Source organism: Haemaphysalis longicornis, unplaced genomic scaffold (assembly GCF_048455015.1).
Source record: "Haemaphysalis longicornis isolate Haplotype H1 unplaced genomic scaffold, Haemaphysalis longicornis Haplotype H1 scaffold_5, whole genome shotgun sequence".
NCBI classification, from domain to species: domain Eukaryota; kingdom Metazoa; phylum Arthropoda; class Arachnida; order Ixodida; family Ixodidae; genus Haemaphysalis; species Haemaphysalis longicornis.
Window position 1 is genome coordinate 113,823,381 of NW_027526385.1, and position 17,182 is coordinate 113,840,562.

Consider the following 17,182-nt stretch of genomic DNA (forward strand, 5'->3'; position numbering starts at 1 on the left):
CGATGTTTGACATTGTCAAAGAAATGGTGCTCGCTCCAGCGCTAGAAAGCTCAGAGCCGCGGCGGAGCATGTTTTGCCAACGTTGCCTATCTCCACCACGCGTCGCCTCAAGCTGAACTGGCGTTTTGTGCACGGGTTCTGTATCGGTTTAAAATGCATTTTTTACATACCGCCGGCAGGAATTACCAACGCCACAAAAGAAGACCCGGCACCAGCGGGGCCATATCTGATACGGCGCTTTTTGGATAAACAGTGCGCTGTGCATCCAAAGGAGCGAGGAACGATCCTCCCCGTGCGGCTGCGAGTTCGCCGTCGATAAAAAGTCACGTGCCGCCGATAGCAAAGTTCTGCAGCAACGTGCACCCCGAAAGGGCAAGGCCAGGCCGCCGCACATATGCGGCCAGATTTTTCGTTCGCTTTTGCAGCCTTGAACGGAGTGCGGGATTCATGGTGTCAGCAAAGCTTGCCCGTAGCAGACGGCAGTGTGAGCAGCGTAATAGCGGAAGTACGTCACCGCTGAGGAGCGCAGCATCATGGGAGGGAATGCTCGCTCCTCGTCAACAGCGGAGAGTAAGTTGAAATGAGGAGGAAACGCGGCGCGACGATAATGCGTGGTTCTTGATTTACGATTTCTCAGCTAATACTCATCGCTTTAACAAAATTCTTGCGGGACGAGATTGCTAATACATTGCTTTATTTGGTTACATGTACATCGACGCATCGGCAGAAGGCATTTCAGGACCCCTTTAAGATAAGCCTCCCAGGGCAGCTTGGAATCGTAGCAATCACTAGCCGAGGCGTACGCAGTGGATGAGCGCCCTCCGCGTCATCGCATACGCTCAAATGCCATGCCCTTTTTCCGCAGTTTTGGAGCTTGCCTCACTCTTGCCTGTATCATAAAAAGCATGTTCGCACCAGGCCAAGGGTGTGCTGATTCAGGCCTGTGCCCACTGCCCGCAAGCAGTCGGTGCTCGTGGCAACAGCACGACAACGAGAACTGGCTAGCGCGTCAGTGTCAGTCTGCGCGCGTTCTGCGAACTCGCTCGTGGAGCAGTGAACGTTACGGCCCAAAAATGGTGAACTCAGTTTAGAAAACATCAGCTGCAAGCGAAAAAATCAACTTACAAAAAAAGCATGTACCCTTGGGGATTCGAACCTGCGACATGCAAAATAACAATCCTAGAGCTTCAGACCACTCGGCCACGAGCGAACTGTTGCGGCGCGGGATATATAAGGTATATAATGTAAAACCAGTTTACACTTCTATTTAGTTTTAGCATTTCAAGTACCTTAGGTGAATATTTGTTGTTTAGCGCTTGTGCAGTAAGCGTCCCCCAAACTTCCACAATATCTCACGTCTAGCAATTGCTTTTCTTAGACGAAAAATCATTCGTACATGTGGGGTCAAGCTGCTGACCGCTGTGCTTGTTCACCCAGCGCAAAAACGTGCTTCCTGCTCCCTAGTTTTGCGCTGTACGGTAAACGTTTAGGTTGATTTTATTTCCTTAGTACCTATATTGTCTTCGCTGACTTTTCTCCCGCCTTCAAGTGGCCTGATATTTTCCTACTGGCGTACCAGTCAGCGAAGCGTCGCATGTGCGCTTGGGCAGCGCTTGTGTGAAGCGATGTTGACTTGGAGCTAGATACAGTGTACAAACTAACAAAGTAACAAAGTAAAGAAAAGCACATTCTTTGATTCGCAAACATGTCCTGGCTTCGTTTCAACGGAGCGAACAAATTGCACCGACCCGTCGGCGGCCGGCCGACGAAACGCTGGGCCGACTGACTCTGTCGGAAGTCGGCGAGCAGTGCAGGAGTGCTGCCAATTTCCAGCTCCTCTCCTCCTGACGTCACACGAAAACGGCAAAGAAAATGGGCGAGGGTGCATAGAGGAGGACAGCATTCTTGATTGATTTTTCTACAAAATAAATTCGCGTAAACGCGCTCCGAGTGGTCGAAACATGGCCTATAGGCTCCGGACTACAATTTGCGCTAGTAGTCCCGCAATGTTTACAAATCCCTTCAGTGTCCCTTTACAGGGACACTTAAGTGATTTGTAAACATTGTGAGATTAGGAGCGCAAATTGTAGCCCAAAGTCCCTGGGCCCTGTTTCGACCACTCTGAGCGCGTTTACAAGTTTTTAAAAAAATCAATTCGAAAATGCTGTGCTTTTCTCTGCACCCTTGCCCATTTTCTGTGGCGTTTTCGTGTGATGTCAGGAGGAGAGGAGCTGGCAATTGGTGGCGCTACTGCACGGCTCGCCGACCTTCTGACAGAGTCAGTCGGCCCAGCGTTTCGTCCGCCGGCCGCCGACGGGTCGGCGCAATTCGTTCGCTCCGTTGAAACGAAGCCTGGACATGTTTGTGAATTAAAGAATGTGCCTTTCTTTACTTTGTTAGTTTGTACACTGTATCTAGCTCCAAGTCAACGTCACTTCACACAAGCGCTGCCCAAGCGCACATGCGATGCTTCGCTGTCTGGTACGCCAGTAGGAAAATCTAAGGCCACTTGAAGGCGGAAGAAGAGTCAGCGAAGTCAATATAGGTACTAAGGAAATAAAATCAACTAATACTTTTACCGTACAGCGTAAAACTAGGGTGCAGGAAGCACGTTTTTGTGCTGGGCGAACAAGCAGAGCGGTCAGCAGCACGACTACGCATCTGCGAGCGCTTTTCCGTCTGAGAAATGCAATTGCTAGACGTGAGAAATTGCGGAAACTTGGGGGACACTTACTGCACGAGCGCAGTACAACAAATAGTCACCTAAGCTACTTTAAATGCTAAAATAAATAAAAGTGTAAACCCGTTATACAATATATACCTTGTATTTCCAGGATTAGCAGAGCTCCCCTGTGGCCCAGTGGTCTGGAGCGCTAGGAATGTTATTGCAAGTGTTTGTAAGTCACAAGTTGGAATCCCCTGGGGTACGTTCTTTTTTTTAAAGTTGACTTTTTAGTTTTCGGCCGCTGTTTTCATTTCTGAGTTCACCTTTTTTTTGGGCTGTAACGTTCACTGTTCCACGAACTAGTTCACAGAACGCGCCCAGGCTGACACTGACGCGCTCGCGAGTTCTCGTTGGCGTGCTGTTGCCATAAGCACCGACGGCTTGCGGGCAGTGGGCACAGGCCAGAGTCAACAGACCCTTGCCCTGGTGAGAACAGGGTTTTAAGAGCGAATGCACTTCTTAAGCGAGCCTGAAGCGTCCGCCGCCGTCCGCATAGCAACAGCTGCGGGTGCGCGCGCTCCTCGTCTTCCTTGGCAACGGAGGGAGATGGGCGTGCGCTGCCTGGCCGCTGACATGGCACATACCCACGTGGGGGATTGGCCAGGAATCTCCTCGTCTTCCTTGGCAACGGGGGGAGACGGGCGCGCGCTGCCTGGCCGCTGACATGGCACATACCCACGTGGGGGATTGGCCAAGAATCGGGCGTGAGAAGGGCTAATGCACCCGCTTAAAGGAGTACTGACACGAAATTTCAAAGCTGAGATCCGCTCTAGCAATCAAGTACAACGACAACACAAATAGGTGTCTGTTAATAAATGCATCTTTCTTTCTTTGTAGTTGTGTGTGTGTGTGATCTCTCTTTCGCGAACATTACCGAACCGCGCAAATTCAACTCGTGCATTCGCACTTTCACATTCTTCCCCTCGGGGAAATGCGAGGAATTTTTTTACGACACAGGCATGAGTGAGGCGAGCTCTAAATATGGGGAAAAGCGCATGGTATTCGAGCGTATGCGGTGACGCGGAGGGTGTTCATCCACTGCGTAGGCCTCAGCTAGTTATTGCTACAATTCGAAGCCGTTCTGGGAGGCTTATCTTAGGCGTTTTACAGCCGACATGGCAGAAGCGCGGTACGACGATTACTGAGATATTGAGAATGCCCATCCAACGATGCCGTCAGATGTCAAGCAATTTGTTTTACAGAACCGAAACTGAAACTTGTTTGAATGCTAACCTTGGACACCGTCCAATCACGGTGCGTCTCCTCTCGTCGTCACCGACTTTAGTTGGTGCGGCCGTTGCAAACCACGCATGGCAATTTTTCTTCTTTCGCGCTTTGTAAAATAATTACCGACTTGTCAACCCGATAAACGAAAAAAAGTGTGCTAATTTGAGCCAGTCTACGCAGTGCAAGCAAAAACGGGAGGTTCACAAGTTCACTTCAGTGTCCATTTAAAATGCTTTGTTGCGCAGGTTATTTCGTTATAGTTGCATTCTCGTTGTAGCGGGGTTTGACTGTTTATACAACCACTAGACCAACCATCTTAAACTAGTATAACGATCAAATAAAGTTTGTTCGCCAATTACGCATTTTTGTGCAAATGCTCTGGGTCAGACGTCATGGATGTTCTAAAACGTTTTTTGGTGCTTTCGGTAATTATTGTTGGGAATTTCAATTTTTTGCAGGCATACTTTTGCTTTCGTAATTTATTTTACTTATGTTATTTTTTTATTTCTCAATTTTTTACGTTTTATTTACGAAATATTTTTGTTCAAGCTTCAGAATGGGTAATTAATTACCTTAGGGTATGTAACCAACCTTTTTGTTTCAAATTTCGCCGGTAAAGGTTTTTTTCCTATTTACTTTATAAAGGGCCATCCTCTATAATACCCAAATACTGGAAATAGTCAAATCCTAATATTGATACTTGTGGAAGAAAGTCCAGCCAGGCTAGGGTGAAGGCCGTCGTCGATAGAACGCAGATATATTTACACTATTTACAGAGAACCATCGTCACAACAGCCATCTTGTCGCCTTGCGTGGACGTCGTCTTCTTGTTCATCGCCTATGCGTCTGTTGCGCTAGGTGCCTGCGCCGTGTTCGTAGCCATTGAAAGTTCTTGCATTCTCCCGCCCGACAAGAGTTCGTGCGAGTGGGATAAACAAAATTGATAGAGGTCCTATCAACAGACGTTGATGTTGTGTAACCGAGCCCTGGTCGAACATGGCATCCAGCCGATGTTAATTTCGTCCTTTTCCTGATTTTCGGTTTTCGCTTTCTTCTGCACTTTGCCTTTCTTTTAATGTTCGATGTGTGTTTTTTCATAATGGATACGTCAGGGGATGAGTTAGAGGCATAACGTTTCCGGTAGTCAAGAATGCGCACTGTCTTCAGGTGTAGTTTCTTTGACGTCTTGCCTTTCCACTCGATGCCCCGGTTGAGACCGTGAACGTTCACATGTTGCTCAGTGTAAACGTTCACAGAACCACGCTCTCCAGGCTTCTTCAATTTGTGAACACATCTAGTAGCCTTGCTAATCGTAGCTATCGTAATATCGGCGGCAGCATTTTTATCTGGCTTCTCCTTGGAGACGGGGATGTGCGGTCTTTCTCTGCGCCCCTAAAGACGACGGGAAGCTGAACGGAGGTCGAGGGGTCCCTGATTTTACAAATACCGCGTTCAAATAGTTTCTTTTCGTAGCCGCGGCTTCCTGGCGTTGGGGCAGCTCCCCGTTTGTTTTCTTGGTCGTGGGTATAGTGCCGCACGCACTCCTCTCGCATCCGTAAATCTGAGAAAGACGGGAACGCTTGTCTTGTAATGACGACCTAATATTGTCCAATGCAGTTTTGTTTACGTTTCCGCATGGTTCGACAGTTTTTTGCTTGAAAAAGTTGTTCTTCATACCGTCTGCAGGAGATCTCATTACCGCATACCGACATGTAAATGAGGGTTCAAGCGCTTCAGTCGTAGGTTCCTCGACGGTGACACCTGCTGAAGCCAGCTTCTCATCCAGGATGTTTTGTTCTGATGCAGCTGGATCTGGCATAGATGGCGCGAGCTCTTGAGGGTCTTAGTTGTGTTCTTCATGTTTCCGGAAACTTGGTGTTTTCAGGTCCTAGCGAGAGATGCACAGTTGCCTGGCGTACCTCAAGTGCTGTCTCAGTCAAGTTGTCATTCATAGAGCTGGTTGTCGTCGGAGCTGGTGATGTAGCCACGCTTGAAGGTTTAAACGGTTGACAACAGACTACCGGAATTCCCATCGAGGTCGTTGAAGTCGTTGGCTTCATGTAGGTTCTGGTCTACTCCTCAGGTTCGTTACTCTCGCTTGTAAGACTGAATTCATTGTTTGGTATGTGTTGGCTTCTGTCTTGTCTTGCGAGGTGTGGTTCCTGAGGGACAAGTGCTTTTCGTCCATCAAGTCTTCGTCGAAGTGATCCAACAATTCTGTGTGCTTCTTTGAGCGACTCTAGAACGTCGTCGTGTTGGCCGTCGACCCTGGTTCCGCATGCAAGGGCATGCAGTTTCTCGCTGATAGCAGCAAGTCGGTCGGCACTGTGCTGGAGCCTCGCCATCGAAACCGCGGCCTCGACGTCTTTTTCTTCCTCAAGAGTGGGCGTCAATTCCTTCCGATTGAAATCGAGAAGGCTTCTCTGAGCATTCTGCAGCCAGTTCCGCTGTCTCGAAGCCTCCTCCTCGCTTCGGGGTGAGCAATGCGGTCGAAGACAAGATTTCCCCTCCATGGCTCACCTTGTCATGTCGTTTCACGTCTTCGGTTTCGGCACCATGTGGAAGAAGGTCCAAGCAGGCCTGGGAGGAGGCCGTCGTCGATAAAAAGCAGATAAATTTACACTATTTACAGAGAACCATCGTCAAAACAGCGATCTTGTCGCCTGGCCTGGTTGTCGTCTTCTTCTGCATCACCTATGCGTCTGTTGAGCTAGGTCCCTGCGTGGTCTTCGTAGCCATCGAAAGTTCTAACAAGCTCATTCTACATAGCTCAAGTCATTGAGTGTACCCATGCGTGTGAGTATCCAGCCGTGGGCCAACCTGAAGGCCCTATGCGAAAGGTCCTTCATGAGAGGGAAGATGGGGAACAAGATAGCGATAGGCTAAGCGAAACCATCGAGACAAATTCAACAGATGACAACATTAAGTCATCATTGCGAGAGAAGCCTGACTATGCATCAGAAACTTGTGGCTGGGGTGCGTACGGCGTAAAGCGTGCGACCGAGACAAACGCGAGGTAGCTACAACCACACTATGACAGGCTGGAAGGATACGAATGGTTTGGACACGCTGCTCATAAAGACTCACACCCCTCGGGTACCGTACACCTTCACGTCGGCTTGAGACACTGCTACAGGCTATGTATCTGCTTCTCCAGGTAACAGGCCAAATAAAAAGGGTGCCGTTGGCACGATGATCTCCGTAATAAACAAGGCGACTCAAAGTGTTTGGAAATCACAGAAAGCTGCAGAAGGTGCAGACATTCAAGTTTCCAACCATCATGTCGGTTACAAATTCAAGCATCAGTGAAGCTACATCTGAAATCAGCGCCCACTTTGACCTACAGGAAAAAATTTCACTGTGACTCATCACCTTGCGTACTCATCCCGAAGAAAGACAAACAGAAAGCGAGAAGAAAGGCAAAGTCTAGACGAAAGGGAAGGCCTAAAATAGGAAAAAAAGGATCAACTTGGACACCTGATGGTCACGAATGGCAAACTGACTGGACATCACCGCTCATACGAAATCTCGCGAGGCGGAAAGGTGTTGAAACTTTCGATGAAGACGAAGATGAAGGTCGCACCGAGCTCAGCAGACGCATAGACGAAGAAGATGACGATTAGGCAGGGCGACGAGATGGCTGCATGAAAGTTGGTTTTATGTACGTTGTGTAAATACATTAGATTTTTCTATCGACGATAGCCTCATCTCTTGCCTCTTTTCCACATGGCGCCGAAACCCGGGACTTGTAGCCGACGCTAAGCACATCGACGCACGGAGCCGCGAAAGCAGAGGAAACGACGCGGCGCCTGAGATCTTGGCGAGGGTTCCCAGCTGCGTGCGACCGAATGAAGCGGGAACCTCGACGACGCCTCGGACTATTGGCGCAACTCAATGGCCTTCTAGCGGAGGCGGAAGGCCACATAAGAGGCAGTCGAGAGGCGACCCCATCTGCACTAAGTGTACTGCCCGAGGGAATCGGCACATTTTATGCACAGATTGAGAAGGTGGACGACGTGATTTTTGAGGAGACATCAGACGACTTGCTAGAGAGTAGGCGTTCGACGCCGGACAGTACCGCGACAAGGTTGTCACCTTGACGACTAGTGTACGTTTGATGATTCAGGAATGCCAGTCTTCGACGCCACGCCCGGCAACCGTTAATCCACGGGCAACGGGCAAACGAACATTCCCACTAGCAGACCATCCACTACAGGAGTTAGATGCATGAAAAATAACTAGGGTGCCCTTTCGAGCTAATTCGACTGCTGTGATTCCAACAGCCACTTTGAACCACCAGCTTCAATCCGTAGAAAACCGGCACCAAACGACAGCCCGACTACCAAAGACTCCACGTGTATGAACGATCTCCTCATTGGAGCACAGTCCACTACTAAAGAGGCGATCGAGATGTCCAATTATGAGATCATCTTCCGAGAAGCTTCAATGACTACATGTAAATTGGCCTGCAACGGCCTTATTGTATCTGACGCCTCAGAACAAGGACTCGCTTCCCCAGAAAAGTCATTTTGTTCGCCTTCTGAAACCTCAAAAGTCGTAGGACTGCATTCCAACAAAGAGTCGGACATCTTTTCCTTCACGCCCCATATAATCCAGTACTACAGGGAAGAGGCTTCAAAGTATGCAGGACACCATCGTGAGCCAACGTCTCTAAAGCAGACCGAGTCGAAAAGACACCAACGCCAGAAAAAGTCACGAGCCAGAAGACGCCATTCTGAGAACAAAGTGAGACGTCAAGGAAAAATCGATGCGATGCAGACCAGAAAAAAACAGAAGTCAAGAAGCCAAGTCTTCCATGGAGAGAAACACAAAGCAAAAGCAGCATAAGCACGCCCTCATCAAAGGTCCGACACCTGCAAGAAAAGGTTTCCGTTCACAGCAATATTCCCTGGTTTAGAAACCATTTCTGCTCATACCCTCACAAACCGGCTCGGGGTTGCAGAACACCGTGGACCAATTGTAAGAATCAACAGGCCAGGCGGTTAAGAATCAACACCGATGGCAGAGAAAACACACTCTGAATGGCGGATGACTGTTGCACAGGGATCTCACATCCGACCGAGCAAAAAGACACGTATTGAAGGCGGGCAATACCGTTCTACTCGGCGAAACACGGCGTGGAAGACAAGTGTGGACCTTCGCACGAATAGAAGTGTCGATAGGTGGACTGGAAGAAGTCGTCAGAACCGCCTCTTCACATTTTTCCTGCGACGATAGAATCAAGCTTTTCGTACCGCTACTCAGCCCTTCGAAAGACACTTAGCGTATCTATCGGCTGGGGAGGCTGTTGTAACTTCCTCTTGGTCAACCCTTGTAGCAGACGACGCTAATCATCATCATTTCATTATTGTCGTCACGAGCTGCCGCATGCTCATGCCGCTGCGCCGGCTCGCGCCCGCATCTAGTAGATTCCATAAAAGATTCATCCCATCAAGACGACATAGGTCCCGTTGGTGAGCATCGCGCCGCAGCTGGGGAAAGCAGTGGTTTACCCGGCAGATCACCTTGGCGTTACGAAGATGGCGATCCAGACCCAAACAATTCATCCAAGCAAAGATGCCAATCCCACAAAGAACGACGAAGAAGCGATCCTAACATGCTAAGATGAAAGAACCACTGAAGTGCAGCGGGCAGAGCATTATCTCGTTGGAGCGGAAGAGGATCATTTTGACGTCGAGGCGAGCTGTATAAGTAAGAAGCTCCTTTGCTCGCATGCTCCAATCGAGAAGTAGAGACTCCATCGACGGCGACAATTTATTGCGAGTTTGGTGAAAGGCACCTAGCAACGACACATATGGAGCACAGTTCCCCACACTTCATCCGAAAAACGCGGACTTTGCAACAATCGTGACCCCGCACACCCATGAACAGATTCGACATGAAGGAGTACCGGACTTCTTGGCCCAAGCTCACGGCCAGTTTCGAACGACACGCACCCGACAAATAGTTAACAAGAAGACTCGAGGAGGCTTTCCTTCCGAACGTTTGGGTTCAAAGCCCCGAGTGCAAGAAACGCCTGTGCTCTACAAAGACCGTTCAACTCTGGCCCACATACGTCATCTGTCGGCTGAGGATAGTGTTGGAACATATTTCCCTTCTGCGCTGTAGCAGGTGACCGTCATCATAATCAGTTTTTGTCCTCCCAAAACACCAACAGTGAAGGTCTCCTTCTCTATAAATTCTTAGCCGAATCTCTAGGACGCATGTACAGTTATAAAGCTGCATTGGCTTCCGCCATCGAAAAGAATTCGGTGGCGTCCCGAGGATGCGGAGTCTGCTACTGCTGCGATGAACATTTTGAGAAATACCGTAGGGCCAGTTTGTCGGGAAATGAGTGACTGGGGTAGAGGTCATTGTGTTGCTGCTTGGGGCGTCTGGCGTGCACATGGTCGTTGCGTGCTTCCGTGCACACTTGTCGCACCGCAGTCGACCTCGGCATTCCTTCGCCAAGTGACCTCGCTTGAAACATCCATAGCATCACCCCTCCTTGGCGAGCAGCTGCTTCTTGCGGGGAGGGCTCCATACATCGCAGTCGCATGCCTCGGAACGATGTTTTGTCGTCTGGCACAACAAGCACCGTTGAGGGCTGTTCGCTGAGCTCTGCAGAGAAGACATGGTGTGTGCATTCCGAGGTCGCTGTTGTCTAGGTGGCTCTTCTTGTGCATCAACGACGGCCGGAGGCCTTGCTCCTGCATATTGCTCTAGGGTTTCTCGGCACTGTACCTGTTGGTCGATGAACTCGAGAAGCTTCTGATGATCTTGTTCGGGCTGTGTCGTCTGGTGTTGCAGATCACCTACGCCTTGAGTCGAACTAGAGGTCGTTGTTGAAGGCTTCGGTGGGCTGAAGCGTTTGTTAAACCATGTCGCATGGCAATATTCTGAAAGGATCTCCCGTAGCATTAGGTAGTAATTGGCGGTACTCGTGCCAAGCGCCATCAAACTTCTTACGTGTACTTCGACCTCGTATAGCTGGCGAAGTTGATGTACTTTCGATCACGACAAAACTGGTTTTAAGTCCACAAGGCTTCTGAGGTGATATTACACGATGAGCCTTTCGTTACCGAAGCACTTGTTTAGGAGTTTGATGGCGTCGTTGCAAAACTCTTCCCTGACCTGGAGTCCAGAGATGGCCGATGCGCCAACTCCAGTCACGAGGGTGTTCAGGTAGTTGAATTTGTGTGCAGTGCTCAGGTCGTCCGCGTTATGCACAGCCGACGCGAACTGCATCCAAAAGCACTTCCAGTTTCTCCAGTTTCCTTCGAACTTTACGAGGTCAAGCTAAGGCAACTGAGCCTTGCTGGTGGTCGAAGTCTGATAACTCGGCTGTCGTGTGGGTCTAGATGCGAGAGCTTCTTGTAACCTGTAGCTCAGAGCTGCTGCCGTGTTGACGACCTAGTCGCCATATTTGCCTGCATCCGACGTCTCGCTCTCAAGCAGGCTGTCTGGCGCCTCGTCAAATATGACGTCGTCAAGTTTCTTTATCTGCTAGTGAAGGGCTTGGACTCTTTCGAGCAATACGCTCACCTCGGACGCCGAAAGTCCTGGCTCCCTTCGCAGTGCTTCTTCCACTTCGGTTATCACACCGGCTCTGGCGACGTCGGACAAGCAGAGGTCGGCGAACTCACTCATGAGTCCACTCACTCAGACTCATTTGGACTCAAACTCACGCGTGAGTTTGAGTTTGAGTGAGCGCGAGGCTAGTGTGGCATGGTGAGTTTGAGCTTGAGTGAGTTTGAGCCGAGTGATTCCGACTGAGTTTGAGTCCGATTGAGTTTGAGTACGCCTGAGACCTAGTGAATTCTGAGTCCATTTTGAGTTCTGAGTACATTTTGAGTTTGAGTCCATTTTGAGTTCTGAGTGCATTTTGAGTTTGAGTTCATTTTGAGTTCTGAGTACATTTTGAGTGAGTCCATTTTGAGTTCTGAGTACATTTTGAGTTAGAGTCCATTTTGAGTTTGAGTCCATTTTGAGCTCTGAGTACAATTTGAGTTTGAGTCCATTTTGAGTTCTGAGCACATTTTGAGTTTGAGTCCATTTTGAGTTTGAGTCCATTTTGAGTTCTGAGTACATTTTGAGTTTGAGTCCATTTTGAGTTCTGAGTACATTTTGAGTTTGAGTACATTTTGGGTTTGATTACATATTCAGTTTTGAGTACATTTTCAGTTCTGAGATCATAGGAGTTTTTGGTCCATTTTGAGTTTGAGTACATATGAGTAGCCTAGCAGGCAGCTATGGTTGGCTGTTAAGTTTCATGCGTCACTGTGGGCTCAGAATTCAGGTTACCTGCAGGTACGGCACCAATCGCGATCTGCAAGATCGGGTGGGAGGGAGGGGGTGTCTGATTTTTTTTAGTTTCCTGTTGAGTTTTCATGGCCATAAGCACTTGCTGTATACCTAATTTTCGCGGCTCGGCGCTTGAGTGATAATTGACTGGTGAGGTTATAAAAAAGGGTTCTGTTAACTTTTCCGCCTGACGGATCCACTAAGAGCGTGGGAAAGGGTGGTGGGAAAGCACACGGCGGCGCTGGCGTGCTGGTTGTTCGCCTGCTACTGTTAACGGCTTGAGAAAGGAAGAGGTGAGAACCGGGGGGAAATGGGGGCGGGGGCTGTCGTTTCTGCTGTTTCAAATGAATTAGCTGAATTCACTGGGCAGCGCCCCTTAAGACAGAATAATGACCACATTAGATTGGGTGAAAAGTGAAACTGATGAGGCTAAGGCGTGTACGGTATCAAATGAAAGGTGCGGATTAACGGAATCAAGCGGGGTAAATAAAAAAATGCTTCCTGATTGTAGTCATCAGGCAATCATAATTAGTCATAGATTGGGTTAAAATTCAAAATGACACTGCGAGGGCATGTGAGGAATCAAATTCAAGGTCTCGATGTGGGGAATCATTCGGGACGAAAATGTGTTATGGATATATCATAACGTAGTCATGGTAAGTCATAGATTCGGTTAAAATTCAAGTTCATGACGCTAGGGCGTGTGGCGTATCAAATAAAAGGTCTCGATGAGGGTAATCACGTGCTTCCCGATTATTTGATGACATAGTCAAAATGGCTCATAAATTAGGTTACAATTCACAATGATGCCACTGGGTGTCCGGGGCATCAATTTGAAGGTTCCGATAAGGGAAATCACGTGGGACAAAAATGTGGTAGGGCTATATCATGAGATAGTCATGGTTAGTCATTGATTGGTTTAATTTCAAATTAATTCCGCTAGGATGTGATGGGTATCAAATTAATGGTCTTGATGAGCGGAATCACGTGGGAGAAATACAAAAATGCTTCTTGGTTATAACCATTAGATTGTCATGGTGAGTCTTATATTGGGGTAAAATTCGAAGTGACCCCGCTAGGGCGTGTAGGGTATCAAATTTACGCTCTTGACGAGGGGAATCACGTGGTACAAATAAAAAAGGTTTCGTAGTTCGAATCATGAGATAGTCATTATGAGTCATAGATTGGGTTAATTCAATGTGAGGCCGCTGAAGCATGTGGGGTGTCAAATTGAAGGTTCCAGTTAGGGGAATCACGTCGGACACCTAACTATTGCGTCCTGGTTACAGTTGTGAGAGTCATGGTTATTTTGACTGGTATTAATACCATATGACCCTGCTAGGGTGTGTGGGGTATCAAATTAAAGGTCTTGTCGAAGGGGATCACTTTGAACAAATATAAAAATGCTTTCTGGTTATAATTATGAGGATATAGCAAAAGGTATATAGAAAAAGGTACACACTCACATGCTCACTCACTCACTCACTCACACTCACACTCACACTCACTCACACTCACTCACACTCACACTCACACACTCTCGCTAACACTCACACTCTCACTCCCACTCACACTCCCACTCTCACAGTCACTCTCACACTCTCACACTCTCAAACACTCACACTCTCACTCACACTCTCACTCTCACTCACACTCACACTCTCACTATCACTCACAGGCATCCATACTGTCACTCTCACTCACACTCTCACTCTCACTCCACACACACTCACACTCTCACTCTTACTCTCACTCACACTCACACTCACACTCTCACTCTCACTCTCACTCTCACTTACACTCACAGTAACTCTCACTTACACTCACACTCAAGTCACACTCACACTCACACTCACACTCACACTCTCACTCTCAATCACAACCACACTCACACTCTCACTCTTACTCACTCTCACTCACTCACACTCTCACTTTCACTCTCAGTCACACACTCACACTCTCACTCTCACTCTCACTCTCATTCACGCTCACACTCACACTCTCACTCACTCTCACTCCCACTCTCACTCAGACTCTCACTCTCACACTCACACTCACACTCTCACACTCAGTCTCACTAACTCTAACACTCTCACTCTCACACTCTCACTCTCTCACTCTCTCAATCTCTGTGAGGCCATTCGAGTTCTGAATTCAATATGAGTTCTCAGCCCATTTTGAGTTCTGAGTTCATTTTGAGTTTTGAGTACATTTTGAGTTTTGAGTACATTTCGAGTTTGAGTACATTTTTAGTTTTGAGTACATTTTGAGTTTTGAGTACATTTTGAGTTTGAGTAAATTTTGAGTTTGAGTACATTTTGAATTTTGAGTACATTTTGAGTTTGAGTAAATTTTGAGTTTTGAGTACATTTTGAGTTTTGAGTCCATTTTGAGTTTGATTACATTTAAGTTTTGAGTACATTTTGAGTTTTGAGTACATTTTGAGTTTGAGCACATTTTGAGTTTTGAGTCCATTTTGAGTTTTGAGTCCATTTTGAGTTTGACTACATTTTGAGTTTTGAGTCCAATTTGAGTTTGAGTACACTTTGAGTTTGAGTACATTTTGAGTTTTGAGTACATTTTGAGTTTTGAGTCCATTTTGAGATTGAGTACAGTTTAAGTTTGAGTACAGTTTGAGTTTTGATTACATTTTGAGTTTGAGTACATTTTGAGTTCTGAGTACATTTTGAGTTTTGAGTCCGAGTGAGTTCTGAGTTTTGCGCTCCATGTGAGTTTGAGTTTGAGTGAGCGCAGATGTGCTGCTCAGCATTGAGTCTGAGTTTGAGTGAGTGGTGATTCGGAAAAAAAATTGTGAGTGAGTTTGAGTGAGCCGCGCCAACTTTGCCGAGGTATGCGGACAAGCCGTTCCATGGCAGTCAGCTGGCGGCCGGGGATACTGGGCCAAGGTCGCCGGCACCGCGTCGGTTCAAGGCCTTGCGCGGCTCCGGGCGTCGATGAGGTAGGCCTTGTCGCGAGTTCCCGGGTTTCGGCACCATGTAGTGGATCTCGAGATCGTCCGGCTGCCAAGCCGTCATGCGAAATCAGAGAGAGAGCACACGTCTAGAAAGAATAAGGGCTTTAATCGAACTGGATGCGATTGCAGCGCGTGCGCGTGCCACCGCTTCGTCGGTGCTGATAAAACTGATGATGATGAGGGCCATCTGCTACAGCTCAAAAGAGAAATAATTTTCAACAATACTTGCTATTGACTAGACATACCACAAACTTGGCTGTCACTGGTACGTTCATAACTAATAAATGGATTGAAAAAATTGCAAACTTTTGGCACAGAGGTAGGCAACTAAGTGTACTGTGCAACTAACGAGGGTATTTGCCATTGAATAATTAGGAATCAAGTTATAGCGAAAATACTAAAGAAAATAAAAACGTGTCCTTTTGTCTCCATTCTCTGACATGAGGCATATTTACAACAAAGTTACAATTCATTTAAAACATTTTAGTCTTGCAGACAAGTATTAAAGGAATATGCCCGCGAGGTTTTATTGTAATCAAACGTTTCATATCGTGGTTACAACTGTTTGCGCAGGAAGAAAGTGCAAAAAGTTAAAGTTTTGAGAAAAGCAAGAATAATATTTTTCGATCCGCGTACAAACCAGATATTATTGCCCAGGAAAGTTAAAATTTACCGGATTCATTGCTACGCCCTACCCGGCTTGCCATGAGCTCTTGTTTGGCTTCTGTTGCTACCCGTATTTTCTTTCAGATATTTTTGTCTCACCCATTAGTTCGCGGTTACCCTATTTCACTCGGTACTGGTCACTTGTATAACATGCTACGGGTCTGTGGTGGCCTGGTTCGATGCCTGCTTTCCTCAAAATACCTTGTGCATTTCTGTTGCTATCGTTGAAGCGCCACACAGCCTAATGTATAGGAAAAAGTAGGAAAAGCTCATATGGACGCCTTGGGCAAGCCAGGCCAGTTGAGCAGAGACCATAGGGTCCGCATACCTATAAGCCTACAACCTTGCAGTAGAGGTTCTCGCAGCCGCACCCCACAAGCTTTCTTGAAAGTCCCACGCTTTCCAGCACTAAACGATTCATTCGCGTCCACATGCTCTTCGGTCGGAGCATTCACTGGGTACCGACTGTCACGAAACTTTCACTTCTGTCACTTTTTTTAGCCTGGTCTTAATGGCCCTCCTAATGACAACATCCAGCGTGTGTATTACTGTGCCTACACGGAATAGCACCTACAATAAGGACGAGCCCGGCAGCATTCACAGCGGGAGCATAAAGCCCGCGAAAAGTAAACACAGACGATAGTGGGGTGACACATCCCCCTTACGGAAATATAAAGCTATGTTTACAAAAAAAGAACAATAAAAACCGTTTTTAAATTATATTTTACGTATCACAGTAAAAGGTACAAAGCAAAATATTTTCGATGTACGCCTCTGATATGTGTTCCGTTACCAGTTTCTGTTGTCGCACCACTTTACTTTCCGTTTCTGAACCATTTACCACCTGTTAAGAAATTGGCTGTCACATCTGAACTGATATAAGAACATGATTATTTTTGCAGAACATTTCACACTGTCTGGGGGTTCTCAAAATGTAGCAAAAACATGGCATTAAAAAATGGATTTTCATAGGTGATTACATACTTTAAACAAACATTCATTTTTCCCAAATGCTGTGGGTTACAGGGAATGGCCATTTTAACTTTTTCCAGACGTACTTTGGGCGTATTACACCCAACAATATAAAGCAGAAGTCGTTTTGAGAATTTCTTCCTTGCACTTAGGCTCTTAGTCCCGTTCTTATACAAACGGTGGCTCTAGTTAGCTTTGTCCGCACAAATTGTGTAGATGCCTGGGCATGGCTTTATAAAGGGCGAGAAATTTTCTCACCACAGGGCTGCATACAAACCAACCGGGCTCTGAAAACTACGGTAGAGCCTACCCCA